Below are 11,034 nucleotides of genomic sequence, written 5' to 3'. Positions count from 1 at the left end.
CACCTAGGTATCGTTTGAGTTTATCGTGCAGGTGAAACTATATCTATATCCACAAGGATTGACTTAAACTAAGGTTTCTTATTCATGGGAAACTCCATCTATAACCATGAGGATTGATATGAACCAAGGTTCCTTATTCAATGCTAAGGTCACCTAACACCTCACCTAGCATCGGTCTTTAAGCCATTGCATTTAATAGTCAACTTGAACTAAAGTGGACCATGTTGCACTTGGTTCAAAGAGAATGAGAAACGAAGCAGAGTGCAACACGCAAAACCTTTTACCTATAGGGCATATTCTCATCATGGTCCTCCCAAAAGACACAAGTTAGGGTTCTACTTGATTATTTAGTGGGGCATCATATAAATTCCTATCTATTATTACTTGAAAGAAAGTTGTATGCAAATGGAGACCACTTACCTTAGAAATGAATACATCTGGGATCACAACCTCCCACTTCCCTTTATAAGATGGATCATCTTTAGTTGTCTAATTACCTACCACATTTAAGTTTCAATACATAAAGTCACTTTACTTAATAAAGCTTCTAGGTCACTGGATTTGTTTATGTAAGTTATATCACAACACTCAAAACATGCCTTTGTCAAGAACTTCCAAATCATTCCTTTATACATCTTCTTATTATGATCTCTTTTCCCACCCACATAGGAGTATTACAATTTTTCCTTCTGCCCACATGGAAGTAACAACCTGAAGGTTCAATTCCACCAAGATTCCATTAGAACTTCCCAGGAATATCATTCTAGGTCATGTAGCGGTTATGCAATTACTAAGTGTATAAAGAATTTACTAGCGAGAACACCATCCCCCCCCCCCCCCCCCCCCCCCCCCCTCCAATCACCTTTAGCACCTCCTACCTAACTTCTCCCTATGGAGAGACTTCTCAAAACCATGGCTAGTCCACGCTATCCAAAGTGGGAAAATCAACCCCTTTGGTGTAGGGATCCGTAACTAATCTTGGGGGAGGTCTAGTAGAATCCTTTCTTTTAACCTTTTTATAATACAAAACCAAGGCAACCAACTTGTCACATCATCAGCTACTAGAAAAACATTTATTTTCCATAACATCAATCAAATAATCAATTTGAATATTCCATATGAATCAAGAAACTTATATTGGCTAGGAAAGCCATGTCTTTCCTAGAATAATAAGCCTTTTCTTAAAAAGACAAAACCAAAACAATGTCCTTTGAATACTTTGCAAAAGAAGATGCAATCCACAACAACTTATTCTCCCTTAGAGTGCAATCACATAGAGTGATACATGCTACTCTTCCTAGTACTTAGATCACATGTTAAAACAACACATCTCTAGTTTTTCTTTATATAAAAAGCTATTTTCACAAATGATTCAAGACTTTATCATCCACAATCCATGCATAGGCACTCTTCCTTTTAAACCCATGAATAGCATTTACTTTAATGAGTGATCATTCCAATCTATGTATACAATAGCAAACTAGCTTAGGTACTAAGGACTTAGAGCCATGACCTATGAACTCATTATTACAACTAGTAATAAATTATTGAGTGGAAAAAGGGACTAGGAAACACCAGTGTCCTTTCAAAGAGTTTTCTTGTAGCTTGAAGCCTTACCTTCTCTGAGCATTGTCTCTTGTGTAGGAAATCCTTGGGCTTTGAGTACTAATAGGCTCTTTATCAATGGATAGAGTAGGAGGATGGGATGTTGTGCAAGAAGGATGGATGCTTCTCTTCTCTCCCTATTGGTTCTCCTTCTTATCCTCTTCTTCACTCTCCCATCTCTCTAATGCTCTTTTCTCTCTCTCCCTATTCTATCTTCTTTTTCTCTCTTATTTTCTATCTACCTTCTTGAGTTAGATGCAATGGAGCTTCTGTTTAGAGATGCAGAGGTTGAGAGAGAGAAGAGACAGAGACACAAGGTTTGTGGTATTGAAGAGTGTACCTCAACAATGATCTTAGATATGTATATGTACTATGTACAACCTAGCCCTTACGGGCGAACACATGCGCTGCCCTTTATCCCAATAAACTCCCCCCTAAAGGCAATGTTCCCAAAGGTAGAGGAAAAGAATCAGCTGAATCTAAGTATGTACAAAGATGAAGAGACTATACCTATCCACCAATACCCATCATCTACTGGCAATGGGCAAACCTCTCTGTTCAAAGACCTTTTGTGAGAAGGTCTGCAGGGTTATCATCAGTGCGCACCTTGACTAGCTCAATGCTTTTACTGTCAAGTACCTCTCTGATGAAATGATACTTCATATGTATGTGTTTTTTCTTTGCATGGAAGATAGGTTTTGTGGTAACATGATAGCACTCTGACTATCACAGTGGAGGACATGAACCTTAGTAATCCCAAGCTCAGCAACCAAATGTGACAACCATAAGGCCTCTTTGCATGCTTTAGTGTGGCAGCCACATACTCTGCCTCTGTAGTAGACAGTGCAACACACTTTTGCAGCCTAGATATCAAGAGGCAGATCCCCCTCTGAAGTTAAACACATACCCTATAGTAGTGGACTTCCTGCAATCCGCATGTCCAGAATAGTCTATATTCGTAAAGACAATGATAAATGTCTTGTGCTTACCAAAGTAGATGCACAAATCCTTTGTGCCCTTGAGGTATCTCATAATACCTTTCACTACTTCCCAATGCTTCTTGCAAGGGTTTGCCATGTACCTACTAACCACTCCCACTGCAAAGGCAATGTCAGGACGTGTAGCAACCATATCATGCATCAAACTGTCAATAGCTGAAGCATATAGAATATTGGCTATTTCAACCTTCTCATCATTAGATGTAGGGTTTTCCTCTGCACTGAGTTTCACATGTGGAGGCAATGGAACTCCAATTGCTTTCCCCCTCTCCATATTGAAACACTACCAAATCTTGGAGACATATTCCTGCTAAGATAGATAGAGTAACTCCTTTGATCTATCTCTGAGTATTTGCATCCCAAGAATGTGATTGGCATGGTTAATGCACTTGCATATGTAGCAACAACAACACACTAACCTTGGCAGTGTGTTGACAAGGTCATCCAATGAAATAATCTTAGATTTGGTTTAATGCATTTACTTTTTTATTTTGCAAGTTCTAAATCTACATTTATGTGTATTTCAGATTATTTATGACTCTCCCTACAAGTTGTTGTTGGAGGTGAAAGTACTAAAGTGTCTTCATAGTGGTAGATAGAAGTGAGAGCATTAGGGCCAAAAAACATAAAGACGGAACTTTTGTTAATTCGTGGATTAAGGAAAGGGCCAAAGAGATTTTGCCACGTGGACAAAAATATGGTATTCTTGTCTCCTCTACTTTTGAGATAGTAGAGTTTAATTTGTGGTTCTCCCCTCCTATTTAGCCAAAATATTCAGACCTTGACAAGTTTTGGTAGTCCCAACGGCCCCTATTAACTAATAAAAGCTGACAAAACCTTTGACAAAGACATGAAAAAGTTAAGTTAATCAAGACCATTTTGAGAATCAGGAGAATTTTCAAAGTTCTTGGCGCTCATAGTATTTTTAATATGTCTCCTGGACCTCTCTCTTTAGGTTTCCGAAACGACTTACCACAGAGTGATATGAGGTAGTTGTTCACTTCTTATTCATTGGTTTTAATTGACCAATATGTTCTTGTGAGGCACAACTTGAAATATTTTTTGACACACATTATGGAAGTCAATCTTTCGATAAGCTCTATAGCTTCTATGAGCATCCATGGGGGAACTTTGTGCAAGTTGCACAAGGAAATATGTAGAGTCATGCACTTGCTTCTAAAATAGTCCAACTTGCTTTTGTTCGAGGGGGATTCTAAATGAAGGTAAGGCATCCAACAAATAATAGGATGGGTTAGGGATGGGCCAAAAAGATCTTTTTCTTAGAATGTTTTTGCAACAATTTATCCTGCTTACTTCAAATTTGGGATGGGTGAAAAAAAGCAAGCCAAGTAAGTATTTTCCTATTCTCGTAGTTCGGCTACGGTGTCCACTGGCTAGCAGGAGTAGTACGGAAACAAAAGCACAAAAGACTTCCAACCCAATAGACAAAAAGTGAGAGAAAGAAAAAGAGGAGCCTTTGGAGTCCACGCCACCAGAAGATGGCCGCGAAAAGGGGTCAGAAGATGGGGAGTCCACATCCAAGATGAGATCCTTGTCCCTCTCCAAAGAGGCCTCCAAAGATGAAGAGGCCTCTAAAGACCAAACCTTCACAGGTGATGATGTTGATACTCTTGAGGTCAAATTGAAGTTAGGCAAGCTTGATTTCGTGGAATTGTCAGAAGCTTCCATTAAAGCTATAAGTCATCCTTGTTTTCTTGCTGTAGTTCTATGAAAATTAGGCTTTTTTAGGAATATCTTTATCTCACAATAAAGAATTTGTGATTTAGGACAATAGAGAGCTTGGATTCAATGGCAAACGATGGATTGAATTGGACTTTAAGGACAAAATGTGTTGTCGTATCTCTACTAAGTTAAGTTTCTCATTGGTCATTGATACATGTCAGGTCTTGGCAGGCAAAAATACAATTTATGCTTCTGCAAATACATTTGAGGATCTAAACCTATCATGCAAGCTCCTGCAAGTGCTCTACTCCGAGATGAACTCTGTGAGACCTAAGCAAAATCCAATCAGTTGCTCTACCTATGATCCTAACTCCACCATACCACCATCTTATTGCACAGGCTCATAATGGGTCCAGCAAGACTACATGTTTCATCCTCAAAATGTTGAGCAGGGTTGATCCTGCTTCGAAAAGTACCTCAGGTATTCTGTGCTTGTCCAACTAGAGAATTGGCTATCCATGTATTTTCATATGTATTTTGAAGGAATTTCATTTCTATAATTTGCTCATGTTGTCTAACGGTGTGATTTCCTAGCAGAATGATTAGGTGCTTCAAAATATGGCCAAATTTTTGGGCATCACTTCTATTCATGCCATCTCTTCATATTTTGCCAATAGCAACTCTTCTTCAAGACCAAAGCATGAGCAAATTGTTGATGCAGTTGTGATTGGTACACAACCAGGGACCATTAAAAAAGGAATGACTGTAAAAATCAGGAGCACCAACCACATAAAAGTGTTGGTTTTTGATTAAGCTAATCATATGCTGGCACAGGTTTGCTTTATTATGTATATGATTCTTTCTTTTCTGCATTATTCTCTCTTATAGATTGGGGTTATCTCCTTGATAACAATGTTTTGACAATAATAATGGTGAACTTTTCTAGAAACTATGGGTATCACATTTAGAATTTTTGGCTGTATAGTTGCGGACCTGAGCATGTTTTCTCTGTGTTACTATTGGTAATGGTTTCCAAGATGATTCTTCACATATCATTAAGTACATCACAAAAAATAGTGGTGGGTGTGAGGTGCATATATATGGATATTTTCCTTAATAGCATGTAGAATAAAGAAATAACCTTTCTCTTGTTGTATCAAGTCTCTTGGGAAGGAGATTTGGTGTTATGTCTACCCCTCTAGCTTTATTTGAAACCATTTGTCATTTCATACGTTGATAACCATTTGTCACATCATCAGTTGATAACCAGGCTAAATATGCTGACTTAAGTTTGTGTATTTGTATTATGTTACCTTATGTGCATCATCATAACTCATAATGGGGTCAAGTTTACACTTCTTGAATATGCAAGTGTTGTTTTTTTCTACAACATTCAATGATCAAGTGAGGGAGTTCACAATAAAGATAGCCCCCAAGGCAAACATTGTGTTTGTAAACAAAGAAGACCTCTCTCTTGATGTTATCAAGCAATATCATGTAAAGTGCTAAAATGAATTAACCAAAATTTCTATGCTTATTGATCGAATATTTCCTACTACCAAAAAGTTTAGGCATGCAATTATTTTTGTCAAAACCCAAAGTAGTGCAAGGCAATTACAATTACATGGTAGACCGGCAGCAATGAGACAACATGCACATCCATTAATGGTGGCATATCTTTTGAGGATTGTGACCTTTTCATAAATGAATTTAGGTCTGGAGTGACATGTATTTTTATAACAACAGATGTGCTCGCTCAAGGTTTTAATCAAGTGCATTTAACTGTAGGTTCCTTTTAGATGTAAACTATTAGGTACAAGATTCCTCAAAATGGACCTGAAAATGGACCAACAGGTTTTTTGGTGTAACTTTATTTGGCTTTCTTAGTATTGTTTGGTTTCTTTTTATTGTGAGGCCTTTTTGTGGTGGGGAGCTCAAGTCACTCTCGTGGTCAACTATGATCTACTAGTAAAAAAATGAATACCCCCACGAGCCAGACTATGAATTGTACCTGCACAAAATTGGAAGGAGTAGTTGGTTTGGCAAAAAAGGTATGCATTGATTTTCCTCAATCAAGCTGATTTAGATGATATGGAGAGGATTGTATTGAGTGAAAATTTCTTGTAGGTGTTGCTTTCAATCTCTTTGCAAACAAAATAGATGAAGAAAATTTGAAGAAGATAGAAAGATACTTCAATTGATCTATTCCTAAGGTGCAACATCTCGATGGTTGCATTTTTTAACTCTTGTTTTAGTATGGTGATTGTTGTCCTGCTAGATGAATAATGGCATGTTTGTCATGTGATCATATAAAGTTGCAAGTTGCAAAAAAAAGCTAGTCATGTGTGAAGTTGGTGTTGGAGCTTTAATAACAATGCACTATTCATGTGCAAATGTGAGTGAATAACATGCAATTTGTGTCACCTTCCATCTTGAGACTTGTTCTCTAGTCTAAGAAACAAACAAAATCTAGGGTAGAGATTGCTTTGCAAGTGGTGATTTGTTATGGTTTGCAAGTGTAGAAGCACACATATGTGAGGGCCATAAGGGTTGGGGCAGGAATCACTTTAGAATGGAGAGACTTGTGTTGGTTAAATCTGACTTGGAAACTTTACCTCTAATCTTCCTTACTTTCAACTTGGTTCCTATTAGGATAGTTCCTTGCCATGTGTCCCTCCTATTCACATGTAAAGCATGTATTTGCAACCATTAACTCCTTGGATTGTGCAAGTGTTTTCCATGTTTTTCTATGCTGGGCCCTATTTTCATATTTGCTCCTCTTTTTAGCCTTTGATCATTTCCCCTTTCAAAACACTAAAAACCCTATTTTATTACAGATACATAGAAGTACTACAGCTAGGGATGGCAGCTTCTTGAAGATCACACAAGCTATGGCATGGGGCTTGGACAAATCTAGAGACAAGGGGACAAAAATGGTAGTTCATTTTCAAACCCCATTCAAATTTTAGAGGTAAACTTGCCAAGAAGGACTCCTAGAAGTTAGTGACAACCTAAAACTCTATTAATTTTTGAAAGGAGGTTTTCTCTCTCTATTATTGCCAAACTTTTTCTCAAACAACCATGGAGGATAGCCTTCCAACATGTCTTGCTCTTTATGCTTCAGATTTGCCTACACAACCTTGGGGCAAGCATCCCACATACCTCGTTGAGCACATAGACTACCATATTTTCCATTTTCAAACAGGGATTTGGGCCATGAGATCAATTCATTTTGCTTTGCAAGGTTTAACTAAGAGCTTCACACAAGGCTTCAAGCTCAAAAAAATGGGGCACTCAAGAAGATGAGAAGCAAAGCTAGAGTGGAAGCAAGATCTATGGTCCAATCATTGGGGATTTAGATACCCAAGAGCTATCGAATGTTAACATGGATGATGTCTGATTTGGGTGCTAGCCCAACAGAGGGATGAGACATTGAAATTCCAACTTGTGAAGCCATAGGTGGTGGACTTGGCGGAAGGGGAGGCTGCAAATCCTTTGTAGCCATGAAGGGTTATGAAGCATACGAAGGAAAAATCCCAAACATTTAGCTAGAGTTAACTGATTGAGATTGCGCAACAGGTGGAAATAACGCCACATTTTCCCCTCTAGAGGAATACAAAAGAGGGAGTGACCCACTTGGTAGTGGTGGTTGGACTTGCACTGGTTGAGAAACATTGGGTTCAGATGATCCTAATGAAATAGGTTGATGAGTCTGACCAGGTTGAAGAATTTGAGAAACATGCGATGATGGCATGAAACTAGTCTGTAAAAATGGTGCTAGAAAGTCGTTAGCAATTCCATCAATAGGCGGTCCCAATGAAGATGCGGTGGAACTATCAGTAGCATCAGACCTTCCTAAAGTGTTTGTTGCAGTTAACTGTTGCTCCTATGTGGTTGGGACACAGCTTTGTATCACCATTGGCTGTTGGGGTGTCTAAACAGATTGAATAATTGTAGGTGGTTGCTAAAGAGGCTTGATAGCTGTAAAAGGAGCTCTTGAAATAATTGGCAAAGAAGCTATAGAAATAGCTGGAAAATAAGACCACCAGTTAAGATTTTATCACCCACCCCTCTAGTCTCAATAGATAGCCCATCTCCACCACAACAATGATGATGTTGCACCTCTTTTTAGCCTACTGAACAAGTGATCAACATGAAGGAGATCATAGTTCTGGGATAGTAGCTGAAAGACTCACATCATATTCCTGATCTTCTTCCAATTGATGCCCAATCCTGTAATGTAAAACTTCTGGACAACACACTGCTTTGCCATACACTCCCTTTTGACCTTCCAACCATGTTGGAGCTTGTCTTGAGCCACTTGGGCCACTCCAAGGGCCATTTAGTTCCGCACACATCGTCATCAGAGGGTAGCTTGTAGATGCAAGCAATCATTGTTACATACCATGCAACATCGCCTTTATTATTTGGATCATAGATAGGAGGGAAATTCTTTTCTTGGGTCTCATAGCAAGAATTTGACACTGGCTTCTGAAAGACAACGATATCAAATACCCGTGGCCCACCAAATCATCAACGAAGGCATTGAATGTTTCTCACAAATTCATTAAACCTTCAGCTTTATCTTCATCAAAGTTTGTTAAGAATCGCGTGGTGGGGGGACTTGCTCAAGATGCTGCGCCGAACACACATAGAATGCACAAGGATAAGCTCACTCAAGAAACAAGAAGAGAGATGGAGGCCAAAACGTTTTCTTGCCAGTTTCTTCTTCTTCTTCCACACACTTTACAATGTACACAAAGTATAGATAAGATACAACATAAAGGAAAGTGGCCTACTAAGTCAAACAATGCATAACTGACTACACTAGTCGACTGGCGCTATAACTATGCCCGCTGTAAATAGGTGTAACAACCTGAATATAATAAGTAATGAGTCAGTGGCAATATAAGAGTCATAATGACCACCCACGTGCTAAGTGTAGACGTGTGGACCCATCTAACCAGGCGGTCCATCATTAATGTCCGCATGTGTTGAGCTTGTCATCTCAACACTCCCCCTCAAGCTCAACTGCATCTCTGCAACTCCAAGTAAGCTTCGAAACTTTTGAAGCTTCTTTGTACCCAATGCCTTTGTGAAGATGTCAGCTATCTGATCCTATGTGCTGACATACACCAAGTCAATCTCACCTGCTAGTACCTTCTCTCTCACAAAGTGGTAGTGTACCTCAATATGTTTTGTCCTAGCATGGAACACAAGGTTCCTAGCCAACTGTATACTGCTCATGTTGTCACAATAAATGACAACTGGACCTTCCACTTGCACATCTAAATCAGCCAATAACTTTTGCAGTCATACTACCTCACATGCTGCAACAGTAGCACCTCTATACTCAACCTCTGTACTCGACAAAGCAACTGTAGTTTGCTTTTTGCTGCTCCAAGTAACTGCTGCACTACCAAGAGAGAACATGTTCCGCTGGTAGATCTTCTATCAGACATACTACCAGCCCAATCTGCATCTGTGTATCCAAACACATGTACATCTGTACCTGCCTCATAGAAAAGTCCATAATGTAATGTGGACTTCACATATCTCAATATGCATCTGACTGCATCCAAATGTGGCTTTCTAGGTACTTGCATAAACTGACTCACAAGACCAACAACGTAGCTCAAGTCTGGCCTTGTAATGGTCATGTAGATCAAACTCCCCACTATCCTCCTGAACATAGTAGGGTATTCTATCTCATCCCCAACATCAGTACTCAACTTTACATTCTGCTCCAACGGGACTGAAAGTGGTTTGATGCTGTCATACCATACTTGGACAACATATCCAAGCCATACTGTCTTTGGGACAACCATATACCATCATCACATCTGATCACCTCAATGCCAAGGAAGTACCTTAGCTCACCTAAATCCTTCATCTCAAACTTCTTCTTCAAAAAGTCCTTGACTTCAGCAATCCCACTATCACTATCACCTGTAATAATCAAGTCATCCACATAGATGACTATGATGACCAAACCTGCATCTCCCTTTCTCACACAAAGTGAGTGATCAGCATCAGAAACATAAAAGACAATATTGACAAGATACTCTCTGATCTTGTCAGACCATGCTCTAGGTGCTTGCTTGAGCCCATAGAGCACCTTCTTCAACCTGCACACATACGTGGGGTGCTCTAAATCTTCATAACCTGCTGGCTGATCCATATACACTTCTTCCTGCAAATCACCGTGCAAGAAGGCATTCTTCACATCCATTTTCTGCAACCTCCAACCTTTGGCTGTTGCCAAAGCAATCACACATCTAACAGTTGCCATCCTAGCAACTGGACTGAAGGTTTCTTCATAATCTATGCCATATGTTTGGGCATAGCCTTTTGCAACCAGCCTAGCTTTGTACCTACTAGTAGAACCATCTGCATTGTGCTTAATCTTATAAACCCACTTACATCCAATAGCTTTCTTGCCCTTCGGCAATGATACTAGATCCCAAGTCTTATTGGCCTCTAATGCAGCCATCTCCTCCTCCATTGCTGCATCCCAATGAGTATGACCAACAGCATCCTCAAAATAAGTGGGCTCAACATTCTCAACTAGTTTCACCATATAAGCATAATGGTGAGCTGCATAACCTTCAAAACCAAATCTTTTAACAGGATATCTGACCCTGCTAGATCTGCGTACCACTGAATCACTCAATGGAGCCTTTACATTGCTATGAGCTCTCTGTACACCCGGTGTCCTGATAGAAGACACTTTCAAGTGTGAGACATC

The 11,034-nt window shown here is 39.5% G+C and overlaps 1 pseudogene; it reads left to right on the top strand.

Moving 5' to 3' along the window:
- The first annotated feature begins 4,146 nt into the window (after positions 1-4,146).
- On the top strand, positions 4,147-8,237 carry LOC148028132 (DEAD-box ATP-dependent RNA helicase 38-like; annotated as a pseudogene).
- Positions 8,238-11,034: the final 2,797 nt, after the last annotated feature.

Source organism: Lygodium microphyllum, chromosome 12, assembly GCF_053477565.2.
Source record: "Lygodium microphyllum isolate KBCC chromosome 12, Lygodium_microphyllum_v1.1.10, whole genome shotgun sequence".
Lineage (NCBI taxonomy): Eukaryota > Viridiplantae > Streptophyta > Polypodiopsida > Schizaeales > Lygodiaceae > Lygodium > Lygodium microphyllum.
The sequence above is the reverse complement of the archived record's forward strand: the minus strand, read 5'-3'. Positions and strand labels throughout refer to the sequence as shown.